This window comes from Idiotropiscis lumnitzeri, chromosome 4, assembly GCF_059441095.1.
Source record: "Idiotropiscis lumnitzeri isolate Australia: NSW breed Sydney's pygmy pipehorse chromosome 4, RoL_Ilum_1.0, whole genome shotgun sequence".
In the NCBI taxonomy this organism is placed as follows: domain Eukaryota; kingdom Metazoa; phylum Chordata; class Actinopteri; order Syngnathiformes; family Syngnathidae; genus Idiotropiscis; species Idiotropiscis lumnitzeri.
Window position 1 is genome coordinate 13,924,176 of NC_142394.1, and position 20,408 is coordinate 13,944,583.

Consider the following 20,408-nt stretch of genomic DNA (forward strand, 5'->3'; position numbering starts at 1 on the left):
CCAAATCTTATTTTTGTACATTTGCATTTCCAAAGGCTCTGTATATACTTTTATATAATGTTATTAAACTTAAATATGTATCGATTTTTTTCAAAAAAGAATTCACTTTATATGGATAAATATAGTGACGTCAACCGAGAGCTGTCTCGGAAGGTTGTTACTACAAATGACCACGAGATGGCGTGCTGCTCCACTCGTTCAGTGTGTGGGCAACAAAGCAAAATAAAAGGCAGCTCACTTAACTACTCTTTTGGATCGCTTCTGCTCAAATTGGAGATGTGGGTTCGATTCCCGGTGCGGGCTCCGTATTTTGACGACGACTCCGCAGTTGCTCAACCCCAAGGGAAATTACATATGACACACCTGCGTTGACTTAAAAACGCAAAACCCAAACAAGTCCCCTTGCCTTTCGAGTGTAAAGATAACGATTAACTTTTTTTCTGCATTTGATATTCCCAGAAATCGTGTTTACTCACTTCTTCCAGACTAAAAAGGGGAGAAAAAAAACTTTTTTTCGGCACGCAGGGACCAATCGCTTCCCAGGAAAATGTGACTGCTAGGAATTCCCCACGCATTATTGGAGAGAACGTCAGCCTTGTGCCAGCCAGGGAGCCGCGGCTGGAGGCTTCAACCGCTGCCCGCTCATGTCGCCGAGGCTCGCCCTCTCCGTTTCGGGATAATGCTGTTATTTTTCCTTATGTTTTATTCCCGAAGACGGGAACGTCTAAGTAATCCTCCTCTCCTAAGGGTGAGTCAAGTTTACATATTACACATATTTCGCTGTTGTAATGTAAACAGTGCATGTATTCTTCCCATTTATTGCTTTTAAATACGGCTGTTAAGAGATTGTGTCTGCTAAGGGAATAGGCTGGATGATGTTATAATAGCAAATAATTCGTAATAAGAGATAGTGGTCTCACGTTGATCCAATTTAACTCGCATAATGTGAGTGCTTGCTGTTGCCTAGTTACTGGCACTGCTATAGACCAGAGCTTCTCAAACTTTTTACACCAAGTACCACCTAAAAAACGTAGCTTTTCAAGTACCACCAGTATCATGACTAATGTGAAAATTCAGTAGCACAGTAGGCCCAAGTGTTAATTTAAACAAGACTCAGGTTTTATTCATAAAAGGTATACTTAATATTGTAAGCCACTGTGCCGACTAAAATAATTTCCCTGATAAAACAAATACATAAATTGAGCATGTTAGTGCGTGTGAAAAAAAATGTGCATATTTCGGTACGATGTGTGATGAATGTGCAAAGGGAGATTACTTGTGTCCAGGAGGCGAGTCTCTTCACGTCAAAAACACGTTTGACCTTGTGCTACTCACTTTCAATATTCTTCTAAAAATAATGTCGCCCTATTTTACTGAGCAGCCAGGACTGAAAGCATGCACTTCCCTTCCATTTGGTTTAGTTGGGTTAGCATGTCTGCGTCACACTTCTTGACTCCTGGCCTTTTTGGGGTTATGCATGCTTTGTGGGTATTCCTTCTTTCTTATACATTCCAAAAAGCTTGTTAGCTTAATCGAAGACTTACTTGTTCATAGACCTGAATGGTTGTCTGTCTAGATGTGCCCTGCAATTAGCCAGTGTCCAGTCCAGGGTTCAGAGTGCCTCTCGCCCTAAAATCAGATTGCATAGGCTCCAGCTCACCTCTGATCCCAATGAGGACACACTGTAGAGAAAATGAATGAATGGTCATTGTCACATCATTCCTCTTTTTTGTGATTGGCAATCTGTGTTTCGGTGGTACAATCTGAGTATAATTGGTTTATGGGGACGTTGAATTTGCTCTCAGCTGATATTTTGTCATTGTCATCTTTGCCTAAAAGTGGTGGTCTTTCACTTGTGTAGCAAACATGGCGGTCACAAGCACCTTGTGGTTTTCTCCAGTGTGTTAGTGAGTATTTCGTTGCCTAAAAGAGTCTTATGTCAGCATGTCATGAATCATTTTTACGAAATTCCCCCCATCAAAACAATAGTAGCAGATTCTGTGTCATGTGGTGTAAAAGCACAGGTGCCTATGGGAGGCCACCGCCTTGACATGATGTCAACCGCTGAGCTTTATTTTCTAAGACAGGATTTTGGAGGAATGTTGATGAAAACATCTGTGAACTCCTTTGCTTTTATTTACTTGCTTGCAACATTGCTGTGCAATACACACTATTGTGCGTGTGATCCATACGAGTCTCCCGGGGACTCTAAAATGTATCCCAGATGTTTACATTTTTGGTCAAAGACGTTTTTGTCATGGGACGCTTTCGCCCAACTTCATTGGTCTCCGGCTCCCTTCAGAGGACACTATGACGCTGGTGGTGGGAGGGGAAGACCGAACGGCAGACAAGAATCCCCCTTAGCGCCCCCTCCTCCCATCCAGTTTTCCCATGGTGGGATCACTGGGAGAGGGATAATTGGAAACTTCAATCCACTGAAAGCAATTATCCCTACAGCGAGTTTCCAAATATACTCCAGCGAAGTCTCGCCCTCTGCCTTTTGTTATTACACCATCCCACCATGCTGCTGTCTTCTGAATGCTCATCGGTACGTGCGTGTGTTTGTGTTTGTGTGTGTGCAGATTACAGAATGTGTGCCTTCCCAGCAGCTTTCTTATCCCGTGACAGCAGAGTCACTCCTCCAGTGTGATCTTGCAGAGCCAAGGCTCTGTTTTTTTTTTTTTTTTTTTTTTTTTTTTAATAATATTGACCGAAGCTCCTTGGGCCTTTCTTGTCCTGCTTGTCTGAGGTCTGCTCGGCCTCCTTAATGGCCCTCTATGTATCGATCCGACTACATGAAAAAGACAAACTGAGCTCATAAGCTGTTTAGAAGGCAGCGCTGCTCAAGTTTCAAAAAAGCTTTCACAACGGATGAGTCACAGATGAGTACAATGAGTTCAAATGTATTTCCTTTTTTTTTTTTAACGTTTGCTTTTGGGGAATGTTTGCAAACTAACACATTCGGTTGTCGGTAGAAATCACCCGACTTACTTAACTGAAACCTACCCACCCTATCCTCCTGTCGCTGTTAATTGATTTGTTGGATGGTTGACTGCCTCTACCCAACCAACTTTGCTCCTACCCTAAAGATCCACCCACCAATCTTGCTTACTATAGACTTAATGATTTCTTAAGTAATGCTTCTTACATAACTAACATATCTACCTACCTAAGCCACCTACCTACCTTCTCACTGTACGCAATCGTCAAGCCACTCACTTACCTACCCACCCTACCCAGATAGAGTACTGCAGTTTACCTGTTATACTGGTGTACCGTGATTTCATTTCCCGATACATTGTATACCATTTTAATTTCCTATAAAAACTCTTCTGTGTAGTGTTTAAATGTGACATCACAATACTAAAAATCTGTGCAAGCTGTGGTCATTAGTGTCATAGGTTACAATTATTTCCCTCCATGTCTACCTTATTCTGTAATTTGACACCCAAATCGTAACCACAAGGTGGCAATGTTCATAATGCTTTGACTCCACCGTCCCGTGAGATGGCTGATGGCACCAATGACATGCAAACACAATTGCAGGAACCCACTTGCAAAAAAGAGAAGCAAAACTGTCTCACTTCCCCTTTTGGTGGTAGAAAACAACCGTTGCTCGCTGTTGCATGTTCCTGATGTGTTGGGAGAACTGCTGCGCTCGAGAGTTCCTTTTAATGGCGACAGCTGAATTCCACCCTTGTCAGATATGTCCGAGGCCGCTGCTGCTGTGTATGACGTCAGGTTGAGAGAGTGGGGACACAGGGGAGGTTTCAGCTGCTGCCTCATTCTTCTCTTGCATTTCATGTCTGGCAAGCTTTTGACCCACAGCATTCACCATGTGTGACATTTTCCCTCATTGTGTGGATTTCCATAATTTAGGTCTATTTTTAAACACCAATTCCCTAAGGGTGCGACATACCAGTTTCACAGCATACTTTTATCAATATTATCCCTTTTTGAATTTATCTGTAACCTTTTTTTTTTTTTAGGAATTCAGATGCACTTTAATCCCTTTAATCCACTAATGCACTTTAATCCACACACTACATATTATACACTAATCAAATGCTTGAAAATTAATTTTAACCTCTGTTCAAACCTTTAGCTTTATCGATTTAAAAATAACAATTTATTGATGTAGAGGTTATTAAGAGGTATTAGGAATGTTGTGCTTGCTTCAACCCAGATAAACTCTCTCTCCTTATTTCATGTCAACTAGTCTAACCTGCTCAATTGTCAAGATAACTATTTGACACTTTAAGAAGACAAAGATCGGAAACAGCAGTTTGTGTTCTTACTCTGCCAAATTGTAAATCTTTTATTAAAACTGGTCAAAGCTACAGTTAGCTTAGCTGGCTAAATTAGCTACCTACAATTATTAGAAACCTCAACAGCATTTGTAGTTTAATGAATTATGGAGCTTGTGCTCATTTGGGCTTCTTAGTGGTGACTTGAAACGTTTTACAACATAATATTATATAAATATAATAATACAATAATATTATGTATTTTATATACCTTTTCTCAAATATGATGTTACAGTTGGCTTACAATCTTTCAATTAAACAACACAAGATGCTTGTTCTTTTTTCCAGTAATCTAATCACTATCAAATTAGTTTGAACAGCTCCTAAATACGTCTGAAATTGCTGTTGTTCTAGTCGTGGGATTTAAGTAACATTTGTGTATTTCCCTTGCTTGTGCAACATACGACATATCATTTGACTTTGCCTCCATTGTGGTGAATCACTCTTACAGCACGTCATGTGATTACTTAACCTCACTGCTTTGATATTTTTATGATGGCTCAACACTCGCAGTCTACAGTCGCGCTGATGAACAATTGAGGAGTGGCTTGGGCTGACAGGTTCTATTTTACTGGAACTTTGATTTTTGTCTTTTGAGTTAATTTAAGCACGACACACACATTCTCGAGGTTAGTTGAATAATTCAACTGCCATGAGTCAATAGCTGTTATAATCCTGGCCTTGAGTGGCAAGTGTGCAGTATATTCTTGCTCCGGGCCTGCTTGTGTTGTAATTATAATGAGCTTGAGCTCCACCAGCCTGGTCTTTGGAGTAAACTGGAGCTGTTGTGTCGCTTACAACTGAATAATGGGTGTTTATGTAGTTTTCATGGAAGAGAGCTATATCAATGACCTCTGTGTGACGATATGAGACTGTTGAGAGCAGAGTGTCTTTTATATTTAATGAGTTGCACTCAGCTAGTGCTTTCTGCTCAAGCCGCTGTCCATTTTGCGCTGAAGCAATTCAGGCAGTGTCCCACCGGGTTTTGCAGATTACACTGTGTTGTATTTTCATTTTTTCAAATGTGTGATTCAACTGTAAAATTCTCTAAATGCTGAATGTTTTTTTTCGGAATTTCTTGCCTCTCTCCTTGTCTTTTCTGTTACGTTGGTGTAAGGGCGCCACAGTGGACGACTTGTTAGCATGTCAGCTTCACAGTACCGAGGTTCGGGGTTCGATTCCGGCTCCAACTTTCCTGTGTGGAGTTTGCATTATTCCCCATGCCTGTGTGTGTTTTCTCCGGGTACTCCAGTTTCCTCCCACATTCCAAAATGCCTGCTAGGTTAATGGGATACTCTAAATTGGCCGTAAGTGTGATTGTGAGTGTGAGTGGTTGTTTGTCTTTGAAATTATTCACAGAAATACATCTGTAATTTTCAAGTGTTTTTCAGTTCCACAAATACAACTTGCGTGATTTTCTGCTTGAGTTATTTCTGCAGTTATCTTCACCTCCAGGTTCTCTTTTAAAGTGGAAAATTAAAAAATGGAAAAATGAGCCATTATCTAATTTTTCTTCGGGCTTTATTTAACACAAGTCAGGAAACAAAATACGACCGCATTATAAACAAGAATGACAATGTCAGTGAAGACATAATTTTTCTTCATTAATGGTAATTCGAGGACATTTGTTATTTCACCAGTGTTGTCGAAAAGGCTGCTCGAAGACTGCAACACTGGCTCCTTTAAGAAGGCGGAGCTTAGCGCTCCAACTCTCATAGTGCGTGTGCGCGCCAATAGGAAGGAGAAAGAAGGAGAGACGGTGACGAGAATTGTGTCACTTCTGTTCATCAAGTTAACTTTATTCAAGCTGTAGTCCAAATTTTTATCCTGCTTCGAGTTGTGTGTGAGACAAAACCGCACAATTTCATTTGAAGCATCAAGACGTGTGTACTGTAACTTCAACCTTATTAAACGTCAGAAAACTCAAGACCCTCGTTATTGAAGTTCTACCCGGACTCACAACAGTGATTTGTATACTCCTACCTGCACACGTTAATTACACATTCTTCAAGTGTGATTCATACAGTAGCCTCTCTCCTTAATCCGTACCTAGCTTGTAGTTAGCTGTTTCAAAAACATTGGTGACATCTTGTTTAACACTGGCTTCTGCAGGCCTGTGCCGCATTACGTCATCACTGGAATGAATCAGTCACATGATTCATATACACTGTGTATATAGTTGCTATCATCACTGCGCTTAGTTACACTCTGTGGTCATCCTCGGTCAACTCAGCCTCATCATTTTCAGAGTGGGACTGACAGCTAAAATGAGCAATTGTTACTTGCACAGCACCACAAAGGATGACTGTCCTGCTGGTTTTTAGAAGTGCTGATAGTCTTTGCCTCACCCGTGGTCGTCCAGACGGTCTTCTTTTTCTTGACCTCCGGGCAACACAAATAATGCGGCGTGTCCTCCAAAGCCCCCGTGTATGTCAGGCCTTCAAGGATGTTCTTATCAGAGTTTATGAGTCCACAGTCCTCTGACATGACTCTCAAAGGAATGATTTGGATTCCCTCTGATGCTTATAAAAATGACATTCATTTGTGGACTGCTGAAAAGGCGAAAAAGCGGCATGCGCTGGTGATCTGTTGTGTGTCGGTGCAATAGGAATTTTTCTCTTTCAAATGGGGACTCAGGTTGAAAATAAGGGGTGTGTGTTTTCACATGATATCAAGGCATGTCTGACATTTGCTTCATTCAAGCAAAGAAGGCCTTTTTGCGATTTCTATGGAATTTGATGGGATGCCTTTCCTCACTTTGGATTTGTTTTGCTGAGATTCCTTCGGAGTTCTTGTTCAGAGTTACAAAGTAATACTTACGTACCGTAATCAGATTCAAATACTTTATATAAGCACAGTAGAGGCATTTCCTTGGCATGATTGATGCTTTGTATCTTTTCATCCGCTGTTATCTTCATTCGGTGTCTTTCTTCATTAACAACACAATTGTTAAATGTGTTCAGCTGAATTTATATACGGAAAAAAATAGTAGTCGAGCAGCTGGATGGCCCATTTTCACTCAAAACTCATGTATTATTTTGGTGAAGAAAATTAAACAAGCTTGCATTTTCAATTTTATCAACTTGTTTTGGAGTTATCAGTAAATAACAAACTACTCTTGTCACACACTTTTTTCCACTGCAATATGGACACACCCTTGCCACCCCCCATATCTTAGTGTGACCTCAGTGGAGGAACTGGACACAATTCATACAACATAATAAAATCTAAATCACTGAAGGCACATTGTTTATATCCAAAATCTGCCCTAAATCGATACGAAAATGTATGTGTATTGTATGGCTCAGTGGTGTAGTGGCCGTCTCCCAACCTGAAGGTTGTGACTTCAATCCTCATCCTCATCCCTTGTGACCATGTTAAAGTGTCCTTGAGGACGACACTGAACCCCAAAATGTTCTTGATGCAATATCGTCAGTAGGGAAATGAGGAAATAGTTTTAAAGTGCTTTGAGTAAAATCTCTACCGTCATTATGGGTGGGTATTTTTACCACTGACGTCAATTAGTGGAGCACTATAACATAAGTGCAAATTAAAGAGTCCCTTAAATCAAGTAAAAAAAAATATTGAATATGCTCCTGCATGGACTCCAACCATGCAGACTGTCCGCCTCTGCACTGAATTTAAAGGGTATGAGATCAGCTAATTCCTCTAGCCGGCGAGCAAATTGGCTGTGTTCACACCCACTGTGGCGCAAACACCCATTTGTAACTGCCATTGGTTGCGTTAAAACAACAATAGAAACAAAAATCCACCCATACGCGCAGTCAGACCGTGCTTTGGCACAAATGTAGGGCCCTCTTTGCGTTCCACTGTGCAATTCAAATGACCTTGTTGAGTCAACGAAATGTTGAAAGGCTTGCTTCCTATTTTAAATTCATTTGGGGAAATACACATGCGAAGAGCTAAACAACACTGAGTTACACTGAGCACTCGCAAGTTCACTGTCACTGGAGTTCCCCATTGTCCTCATAGTTCCTCTGCTTCCAAAGGAGAACAACACCGTATGATTATTAGACAAGCTGGAGAGTGCATATGTCCTATTTATGTAGAAATTTGACCCCACCAGGTACCTCAATCACCTTGGACCTTGGATCTTGTGTAGGTGTACCTGTTTAGCTGTGTGTGTATGTGAAGACCATGATAATCCTCCTATGGCTCTCAGATGTAGCTTGATATAAAGGTGGCGTACAGATGGGTCTGTGTAAAGAGGCTTTGGTGCTCACCACAGACCACCGCTTCCTGTTTGCTCACGTCATTTCTCATCAGCGTATTCTCACCAAAGTCACAGCTAGATTCATCTATCAACGCTGAACCAAGGATTGTGAGAGTGATTAAAATACACCAAGTAATCCCGTTCTCCAAATTGTATTTTAGAATTTCATACTTGTGGTCTAATGACTGTTCTCATAATATTGAGCCCTTCACTTGCTCTAGTTATGACTTTACCATAATCAGTTGACAACCTCATCGTTTTATGCTGTATGTTGTTGTTCTATTACGACTGCCATTATGTATGCTGGATTAAAAGTTGTCCTTACTTGGGAGTTTGCCCGAAGTTTTTTTTTTACATACTTCATTCCTGTACGTACGTAACTCTCACTATTCTCGCCATATTGACTCTTGAGTATGTCTATGAGTAGGAATATGAAATTAACAATTTAACTCTTAATTTCATTAAGTAAGTACAATAAAAGGGTGTACAACGAAAAGAAGACTTGAGGGATAGTTACCATTTTACCAGTTTTCCAATGTGGTTTCTCAAATCTGGGTGGCATCAACGTAAAGATGTCAAATGTGACCCTGCTACGCTGTTAATGCCAGAATAAATATAGAAATACAACATTGATTGTTGAGAGCAACCTCTTATTATTGTCAACTACAAGCCCAGACAATCCCTTTAATAATCATTAGCTGGCTAATTTAGTATTCAAATCTGCTTGCTTTATTCTTATTTTGGGTTTATTATGGTGGTAAGTGTTTTGTCAAATCGAAGTGGGTTAACGGTTTGACTTCCCCTCTGTTCTCTCTGTCTGTGGCATTGCCCCCCCCCCACCCCCCATTTTAATGGATGCCCCTGTAGCAGGCGTGAGGTGTGGGTTACGTGATGTCAGAAAATGGAAATACAGGCACGTTTGAACCCACACTGTTGTCTCACGTCTCTTCATACACAAGCAGTTGGTTGCTGCTCTTTTGCTGCGTTCTGAGGCAATTTTTGTCGTTTGCCCATATGTGGCCTTTGTTAATCAAACACTTTTTTTTTTTAATTTGTCACCCCCTCACCCAAAAATGGGCTTCCGGCCGGGTCGGACGGACTACACATCTCTGCCAATTTGTAACCACTGAATATGACTTAATTCATTGTGATTTTTAATCTCTATCAGATAAATATTTTTTCCCCGTGAAAATCACATAACCCAAAAATATACAACACTAATCTTCAAAATTATTACTTGAATGTACATTTTCTTTCCACATATATATAATTTGTCTTGCAATTACAACTTTATTCTGACTATTTTCATAGTTCATGTTCAAGGCCTCCTTTGTAACATACTTTTTCCTAATACAATCTTAAGAATTTTTCAATTCAATTTGAATTGTTGCCTGTGCCACACTCGCTTACCTTTGCGACGGTGGTTGCTCAGTGACAGTGAATCTCAATTGAGCCTGAGATGATGTCACCGTGTCTTGTGATGGAACGTGATCGCTTCATCTTCAAGTGAGGGGAGGACTCAATGCCTTTGTTCTTTGTGCCTCTCGGAGGCAGCAGTTCTTTTATGAGTTGTGGTTTTATTTGTTATGCACTCCCCCGCATGTCTGTTGCTAATCTGCCAGCTGTACAAAGCTAATAGGCGAAAATTTCTCCTTAAAGGCTCCATTTTAGGCCTCCCTTTTTTTTCGTCAGGTCAAAGTCTACAGTGGGTGCGTACCTGTGTTTACCTTCACCTCCCCGTTGCAGGAGAAACCCGTCTATCGCCTTTCTCGTAGCCCGGCCCTGTGGCTGAGTTCCTCCCATCCCCCCTTCCCTCCTCACCTCCATCCAATCCCAGTGAATGCACCTGAGCAGATTTGCCTGCAAGGCTCCGCACCTAAGTGAGCGCTGATTGGCCAGGTGCAGGCCGCCTGCCCGGGGGCCGCTCTCTACCAATGGCGACGAGGCTGCGTGACTCATAGGGAGAGGACGGCTCGCTTCACGACACTTCTCCTTTTTCTACCTCCAACTCATTCGTTGTCTCGTCTTCTTGTTTTTTTTTTTTTTTCGTTTTTTTTTTTTTTTTTTTACCCGCCCTCCCTCACCTCAATTTACAGTTTGTTGCCGTGAGAAAGGTGCGGAGCGGGCCTCTGGTTGGTTCCTGCACACCGTCAGTTGTCGCTTTAAAGGTTCTCTTTGGATTACCCCCCTCACCCCACCACCCCTTGTTTTTGCCCTTTTGTGTTTGACTTTTTCATTGGTTGTATCAATGTCGACGCTTGTTTTGATGCTTTCCACGATGGATCTGGTCACCTGCATACTGTTCATTTGAGGTTCGTGGTTGTTTTCTCTCTTTTAATGGTCTTCAATGCATTGAGGATCGGAGCGTTTGTTACAATGCAAAGAAAAAGTGACATGTTAAGGGTTTGCTACAGCGACTTTGCCTAAGGACGTCAATGCGATTCATTTTCAAGGGACTGTTTACACCTCAGACTTTTTGAGTCAAAACCAACTAGTAGATTCTGAATTTATTAAAGATTTAGGCACCTGGTTCTGGCTGTGTTGGCTTTGCCTTATATGGCGTGTTGAAATAAGGGCGGGAGCTGACAGTTTTGCAAGGCCCGCCAAACCGACCAAGCCCACATGTTTTTTTTTTTAATCATGCTGTAATAGTCACTTATTGTACAGTGCATCACTTTTGAATTCATTTTCACTCAAACCAAGTTTGCAGCTGTTTCTGTTGTGTTGTTTTTGACCGCTGCTCTCGCTTTTGTAATAAGTCTGTCGTGCGTGACTTCCCAATCAAACGATCATCAGAGCAGAATGTTGTTCATCTTGTAGCTTTACAAAAAAGGAGGAGGTGAAAATGGGGATCAGAAGATCTTGATTTCACTTCATTAGAAGGTTCAACCGCAGTTTCTTGTTCCTCTTGTAACACGTTTGCACCCCCACCCCCGCCCAGCCCCTAAAGCTTTCAAAACCTTGCGTGGAAGATCTCAAGCTCCACAGATGCATGTTGCAGCTTCCTGTTTCAGGGGAAACCGAGGCTGGGGTCACGTTTAACATGAGATCTGACTTCTCAAGCAGGCCCCATTTGGCAAAGACTCACACACACACGCTTTAGGATGTTCTTTCGCATTTGGCACTTGGTAGCTGATTTGGTTGCCTGATGTCAATTGGCACTAGAAGCACAGCAAGAGAAACTCTCCTTTTTAGTCTATGACTCGTTGATTTGGATGAATGGTCCGTCCGACTTTGCATGTTGACCCAGCCGTGCTGTGTGACTCCCCCTCTCACGTCACTGCTTTGCATTGGAAATTGGGACCAGTTCACGACTCCCACTCTGTTTATAGAGGCTGATGTTCAGGTGATGGGGGGTGGTCAGCAGTGGTCATTGGCACCTCGTTTTAATAGAAACGAAAGCATGTTCAAGCCTGTCAGTACATGATTTGACACTACATGTCAGAAGCCTTGGCATATCAGAAAGGAGGATGGGTGGAGTACCAGCATGCTCGGATATGTACAAGTTAAAGTTTGTAAGAATGCGGTTTCTGCTGGTGTCACTCCAAAAGGAATTTTAATTACCTTGACTGAAAAAGTTAAGATTTTTTTTTTTTTTTAGCTTTTAGATGGTTATCAGAGGTGGTCCATTGACCACAAAAAAGATTTACTTCCATTGGAGGATCCACAAGTAGCCAATCCAGGATTGGACAATAAAGGAATTTGGAAAATTCAGAAATGTTCATCCATTTCTCAGTGAATTACAATGACAATGACAACATAAATGCATATACTGGAAGTGGGCATACAAATTAGGATTGACAGACCTTGGGGAAGGCTTTAGCCTCACTGAATTGTAGTTTTTTATGTTTATGTTTACAATAAGGTTTTTTGATATTTCAGTCTGGACTTGGCATACTGCTTAATGTACTTTCATTTCAGTTAACAGTAGCTGTAAATTAAAAAACAATTTTTTTTGTGATTGCACAGCCTTCTTTCTTGTTGAACTCATCAAACATGTTGATTATGTTTCTGTTTAGCTATAGTTCATTGAGATTGATTGTGGTGATGTTTTAACTCACAGGTGTCCAACTCAAGGCCATATTAGTCCCTCAACTTCATTGTACGTGGCCCATGGAAGCAATTCTTGTGCGTAACCTTCTCTGATTCTTGTTGAACTCATTACCATCCTTTCTAAATGCCATATGTAGAAGTCATAACATAGAGATATTGCAAGCATTTTTGGTTAGCAAGCCCCCTTTTTACAGTAACTTGAACTCGTGTTGAAAAAAATATTATCCTTGACATCGGACTTCAAAACCAGTTTTCCAAAAATGGGTTTGACACCCATGTTGTAACTATTAGCTATAAGCCAAGGTAGCTCATTGCTTATATGCCCTCAGGTTCAGTTGTAACAAACTTGCCTGGGGTCAATTGTAACATTTATATAACATTCACCACCAAGATAAATTTGACTTGAATGCACCAGTAAAACTTTGATTTTTATTGGGAAAACCATTGACCATACATTCCGTCCACTTCTGAGGAATGTGAATTTGCACCTTCACAAGTAATTGATCATCCTTGTCCAGTTCTACCAACCAACCAAGTGTTCCATCAATCAAGCTTCTGCTCTGACTACTGACCGTATCTCTGCTTCAGCTATGAAGCCAGCCACTCAAAAAACTCTCACCTGAACAAACACTGACTTGGCTGAACTTAAGACCTACAATTGCTCGACCCTTGCCAAAAGCCTGCAAACAGAAATTCCCTTTAACACCAAGGAAGAGGAAACAGCGATAACTGACACTGTGGCACCTATTTTTGTGTGTAACACAAAGTACAGTGTAATTGTCTGCATGGAATTTTATTTCACTTGTTATTTTGCTAAACCTTGCGCAGGTAGAATTGGGTGTAACAGCGCGTTCGCTCCTTTGGACGGCATTGTGGTATGGACCTACCGTAGTCTTTTCCCGGCCAATCATTGTGGTATCCCTCATTTGCATCAAAATCAGGGCATTCCGAGTGTGGTACACTCGGGTACCGTGTGACATATAATAAATAAATAAATAAACTTGCTGGGCTCCGCACATAACTTTGGCAGGTAAACTGCAAGCTCTCCCCTTGCGGTGATGTACACGTCGTATGTGGCACCACCTTGCACCCCTGATCGTGCGTCTGTGTATATTGTATTTTGTATTTGTGGAACTAAATAGGTATTGTTTCAATGTGCTCTCCCATTTTATTTTATTAGAGAATATACAGTATTTTACCCCACCTACAATTAATTTAGAATTCATTTTACATTCCCATTTAATTTTAATTTTATTTGCATACCTTTAATAAGGTTCATGCAAATTAAATAAAAAAAAGTCCTATTTTTTGGTGAATGATGCAAAAATCAGTTTAGGAGCTCTGCTTGGCTCGAAGAAGATATTTTATTTTTTTACATTTCCATGCCATTTGCATGTCACTTTCTACATTTGACTCATTCTCTGCTAAAGGTTGTGGCTCCTTGTTTTCTAACGCTTGGAAAATAAAATCAGAGTAGGGAAGATTAATATCTAACACCCGTCCCTGCCCTAAAGCCTGCTGCCTTGGTGTCACAGATCAAGGCACTTGTGTGTGCGGGGTGTGTTTGTGTGAGATACAGTGATACATTGAAGACCACATGCGGGCCCTGGATCTTTCCAGCCCACTCTTTATGAAAAAAAAAAATCTAATAAAAAATTGAGCAACCGACTGCTAATGTTGCAACTGTCTCATACTTGGAGCATGCTGGGACTAGCAGCCTCACTATTTCTTTCTCTATCTATTTACACTCCATCCCAGTCAGTCTTGACACACATCATTTTTCTTCTTCTCCTCAGACTTTATTTTTATTTTAAGAATTTAAGTGGATGTGATGCAATTTTGTCCTGCATTGAACCGCTCTCTGTTCGTGAAACTAGTTGTCAGCTAATTTTCATTCGGATTTTACATTTTTCATGCCAATTCTGAAGAGGCCGGATGTTTGAATCATGACACCCACCTGACCTAAAAAAAAAAACTCTTTAATTTAGAAAATTTAGAAAAGAGGTGGCCAGGTGGGATACTATGTGGGAAATTCAGGTCACACCCTCTGATAACAAACACACACGCACGCTTGTGGTTATGCAAGGTTCCATTCTGGTCAAGGGTCAAGATTATGCGATTGTAAAGTCATCGCAACATGGCTGCTCGCCTGCAGACGTCATTCTATCTCTTTAAGAGAGAGTTGGCTATTGGGTTTAATTGTCAGTAAATAACCTCTAACCATTTTTTTTAATTGAGGCTAATTGGAATGCAGTGTCAAGTAATAGTAAATAATATAATATAAATACATTTGAATCCGCAAGTCATCTCGATACTGTTTTTTTTTCTTCTTTTTTTTTTTTTTGTGTGTGTGCCACAACATATGTTGCTCCTGCACAATGACAGCCAGCAAGAAACATATTTGATGTCATTACATTGCAACTGTATTAACTTTCTGATTGCGGTCAGTAATCACAAGGTTGTTGTTTGCACAAGGACATTGAAAATATATTGCTAACCAAAACAGTGGCTGGCACCGACAGAGGTACATAAGAGGTACGAGCATGTGGGGTTTTACCGGCCGGAAATGTCTCTCTAGTAGCATCTGTAATCATTCCACAGTGTTCATCCATTGTTATATTCTGGGTGTGTCTTCAGATCCAGCTTGCCTACAGGTTTTCTGTATTTTCTCAAAAATCGTCATTTTATTCAGATTTATACCACGCCCAACTTTTTGTCTTTTTCGTTTTCATGTATTCTTAGAATATCGGGACTGATAATGGGTGGGTTAAGTTATTTTAAAAAAAATCACTGATAAACCTCCAATTTGCATTTTCCAGGAAAACCTAGTGAAATGAACCCCCCCCCCCCAAAATCAAACAACAAAGGTTTTTGCAGATGTCTAACCGCAATTATGCGGCCTTTCACTGTTGTTTTAATTATCTTACACATTAACTTGTGTTTTACATGCATACTGTATATAAAGGACGAACACCTTATATTTGTAATTGTATAATGCATTCGTAATACATCAAATCATAATGATAATAAAGTATTGATATTATGCATGACCTGACCCGATTTATAATAATATTATGACTATATGTACAGATAAAGCCCTTACTTCCAGTAAAGGCCTTACCTCCTAATTATCGCCTGCTACATTTAAGTCTGCATTTGAGTCCTATATCTTGGTACAAGAACAATGGCCAGTAAAGTTGTGTGTGTACAACGGCCTGTAGGTTTACTACATGTCAGATAAAAGCAGAGGGAAGAAGCTTATAAAAAAGAAAAATCTATTGTGTGTGCCTCAGCCCGCCATTTGTAATTTTGAGGTCCTTTCAAATCCTTTGTCAACAACGCTGGTCTGTTCGATACACATGCTGAGTGCAAAGCTGTCTGGTCTCCACCCTGTATGAGGTAACGTGTTTCCAAACAGAGTGTAAGATGGAATTGTGTGTGAGCATTTTACAGTGAGAGAAGTTAACATTAAATGCATTTGTGGCTCCATATGAAGAGTGCAATTGATTTCCCTCATGGATCCACACGGAAAAGTGTCTGTGCTCTTAATGACTGCTGGGAATGTCTCAGCGTGTGTTTCTTCATTTCCAGATTCATGAACCGATATAGTTTATTAGTCCAGTGAGGGAAATGATGGTTTCATCATGCCACGATACCTGTCTTATAATCTCTTGATTCTTAGCTCTCAAATGTCGCTTTTTGCATGTTTGGGAAATTGAAGGGTGGCAGAATTGGACTAAAATACGCTCTACTTTTCTCAGCATTTGGTGTTTATTGTCTAAAAGATTTGTGACACAGCGATTTACATATGATATAAATAATTATCTAAGTGGTTCCTCAAAGCGTTCAAATTCTACCAGTCTAGATCAGGGGTGGATATAGATCGTTCAAGCGATCGTTGAATTCAAGAACGAAGCATATTTTGCCCAACCCTGGTGTAGAAGCATAACAGCTATATATACCGTTGTTATAAATGTGTTACATGTCATTATATTCCATTCCATTCTATGCCCTCGTGATGAAGCTGCTTACTTTAGCCAAGGAATAGGAAGTAGTTAGCTGGCTTATTCGCAAACAAAAGTGAAAGCTATGAGTGCTGAGATTATTTCATGTGAAAGCTATGAAAATTGTTTCTTGCAGTTAGCATGCCGTTAAACTGCTTTTCATTGTTCTGCTTTTTGTGTTTGTCAGCTAAATCTTAACGTTATGCAACATACTAACATACATTCGCATAGCGGGTTTGGAAAGCAAATAAGTCCAAATGCTTTGTTTATCATGCTACTGCATGTGAGACTTTTTTGGAATCTGCTTTAGTAGTTATTATAATCATTGTTAGAATGCTGCTAGAACTAGTGATACCCACCTGATCTTGATTGATCTGCAACACAAAAATGTTGGTTCGCTAATTCTGGTAAATCTTAGATCAATTAATTAATATATTGAATTAAAAAGGACTATTTCTGTCTGAATAAAACTCAATAGTGTGTTGTGTGTACAGTCAGCTGTTAAGTTGAATTAGAAAATGATTATTTCACTTAACATTGTAAATATTGCCAATTAGCTAATTAGAATATTTATTTTACCTGGTAAAGTGATTTTTGCTCCTGAACTTCAGCACACACGAGCCTACGACATCACCTTCATTTTCACACGTGATTAAAAGATATCTGTGCGGTGTGAGTGATATTTGTTAATGTTAATATAGTTCATGTAGTGAAGCATTTTTTTTTTCACAATTTGGCACATGGTGTCGCACATCCGCTACAGAACTCGTTCCTTTTTAAACATGTTTAAAGAATAGCACAATATTTTGAAAAATAAACAAAGTGATTTAAAATTAAATATTTCTTTTCTAAAGTCATGGAGCACCACGACCGAATTAAACTTTTGTTGATCCTAAATGTAAGAAATGGACCCAACTAACCAACATTCGAGCTGCCACACTGGCTTTAATTGTTCTGCTTTCGGAAATGTTTGTTAGCTTTTGAAAGCTCAAGTGAATGATATGGAATTTTTTTTTGTTTTTTTTGTTATTGTTTTTGGTAGTAGTTGTTTTATATGTCTAAATATGTGTTGGAGAGTGCCTGATATTGTTAGTCATCTACTATACTTTGAGCTACCAAAAAGCTTGACATTGCTCAGCCATGTGGAAATACACGCAAGCGCGAATGTGAAAAGCTATATGTGGAAACATTTTTGGGGGGTGGAAAGTGGTTTCTGTAAAACCAGTCTGACATTTTACTAAAAAAATGTTGGAAAGTTCTTGATATTGTTAGTAAGGTGCCAATTAGCTTTTTGTTGCTCTGCCATGCAGAAATATTGGTTATCATTAACTATAAAGTGAAAGCTGTGAATCTGTTGTTTGGTAGTGGAAGTAGTTGGAGGCTTGCAAAGTGTTGGAAAGGTTCCCACAAAACTTCCACCAGAAGTTATTGGAAATTCTGAAAGTATTCCCAATTGAAAACTTTCCATGGGAATTACCTGAGTGTGATTCAACGGAAATGTACTGCATTCATTCATTCACCATACTGACTAATGTTTTGTCATAAGTAATCTTCCTTGCAAAATACATACATGTAGCTCCCCTTCCCCATATGCGAGGCCTTTCCAGTACATTATTGTTCCTTTTTTTCCTACGTCACTTAAGTGGAGGCGTTTTGCTTACAACTAAACAACGGCTTTGCACTTGGAAAACATGACAAATATTGCTCAATTTTGTATCTAAATAAAGTTGTATTGTATTGTAAATGGCTGGATTCCTTTTTATTCCCATATAAAGTTTACCGTTTTGAACAATCCTGGAATTTTGCAAATTCTAGTTAAGGAAAACTAAGAAGACTTACATTATATATTAAAATGTATAAAAAAAAAAAAATTCAAACACTAATCGGATGGTGCCAGTCTTGGCACTATGAACCTGATTTGACTTGTTATTTTATTAACTCGCAAAAGGTCATGCTTCGGTCAAGTGGTTTCTGGGTGCAGAAGCAGTTGTTGAGAATGAATGGTTTTGCATGTTTAAATCGCTTTCCAAATGTGCATACATTTTGTAAAGAAGTCCTATTCCACTCTACGGAAATTGGGTCTTTAGTGAAGGCCACCTGCTTTCTCCTTCTCGGGAGGCCTTTCCCTGTGTTGGTTGCTGGGCAACAGCCACTCCTTGTTTACCTTTCTGTATTTTGCATGGGGGATTGTCATCAGAAAAAGACCCCCGGCAGCCCCTCTTTATTCAAGGGTTGTCATTCGAGCCAAATGTTAATAATAAAGACATTTTACCCGGCAAACGTAATTATTGCAATCTGTTAAACATTAACACTGGTGTCAATGTCTCCAAGCGGGAACTTTATTATGCTAGATTGTCACCTGAGCCCCATAAAGCTCCATAATTCATGAAACCTTTGGCAAATATTGACCTGCCCCACCCCTGCGCTTCTCCAAGGAGGTGGGTCTGATTGAACTGTGATCAGCGTTGAGTATTAGTTGGACAGGAGGCGGGGTGGAGCATATTGTTGGAAGGATGAGTTAACTGTCATGACTTGCTGACGTAACTTCACAGTTTCACCTCCCTCCCATTCCACTCTTCCCGCCGCTTTTCAAGTATGAAGCAAAGTGATTATGCAGCATTTTAGTGCTATGCTTTACAGGCACAGAGATTAGATACAATACATTGGCCAGCGACACCCAATACCATACTGACCTATATCAAGTGTTGTGAAATCAGATAAGCCAGACTGTCTCCATGAGTTATTAGAATTGTTTAAATATTTGGGCCATCTGGAGTACTTGTTCATCTATCCAGCGTAAAATCAAACAACCAAGTACTAATTATATATCTGGTGATTTCTGAAGATGCCTGTGAGCAAGCAGTTCAGAATTTTGCCCCATTGTAATGTTTCAGTTAGGCTAATTTACATAATACCACCCAAAGCCGAGGAGCAACTTTGTTGAATGCACATATTAGCTTCTGATAAGCGGCGCACGCGATTGTTTTCTGAACTTGCCAACGTAGTGGCGTGGGTGATGTTTTGATGTCTGTGTGGTGTGCTTGGCATTGGCCCTGCAGTAGAGTGGACCGGGTGACAGATCACAGCTTTAAAGATTTCTGTAATACTCATGGGAACTGTTTTATATTGTGAAAAAAATATATATAAAAAATGTATTTTTTTCAAAGTCAAATCTTGGTGGTGTCCGGGTATTTTTTTTTTCTTAATACAAAGACCTTACACATTTTGCAACAGCACACATAAAATTTCTTTACTCGACAGTGGAGAGGAAGTAATGAAATTGCCAACTAATGGCCTGGCATGCACATTACACCAAATTTCAGCTGTCCATGTGAGTTGGGATCATTTTGGAAACCTTGGCACCTCTGGGTGCTTTTGTGTTTAATCTTGATCATGTCTAGAAACTTTTAAGACACCCGTTAGGACATCTGCTTCACAAGCTGAGGCTTGGGATTTGAGTCCCAGCTAAGATGGTGGAGTTTGCCAGTTTTAGCTGTGCTTGCGTGGGATTTCTCAGTGTATTCTGGTTTCCTCACTCATTCATAAAATGTGAATGTCTGGTTTATTGACGACCCAAAAATTTGGTATGAATGTAAAGTGTGCGTGCTACTTTTTTGTCCATAAGTGCCCCGCGATTGGCTGACGAGCAGTCCAGAATGTATCCCGCCTCTCGCCAACTCACCCATGACCCAAATGAGGACAAGCACTACATATAACTTTTAACTGCTTTTAGGTGTGATGCTCATTGTAGAATAAAATACTGAATGTCTTCTTTACAAATGAGCTTCCACGTCCTTAAGCGCAAGCTTG

At 40.1% G+C, this 20,408-nt stretch overlaps 1 protein-coding gene across 2 annotated transcripts in view; it reads left to right on the plus strand.

Annotated features, from left to right (window-relative positions):
- The first annotated feature begins 236 nt into the window (after positions 1-236).
- elf1 (E74-like ETS transcription factor 1) overlaps positions 237-20,408 on the plus strand; it is a 43,633-nt gene continuing 23,461 nt past the window's right edge. Inside the window, exon 1 of one of the 2 annotated variants that reach the window (XM_088294903.1) lies at positions 237-748. The gene's annotated coding sequence lies outside the window, so the exon portion shown is untranslated. Of the gene's footprint in view, positions 749-10,596; positions 10,854-20,408 lie in introns of those variants that run through there. The other variant, XM_088294902.1, reaches the window with a different exon arrangement.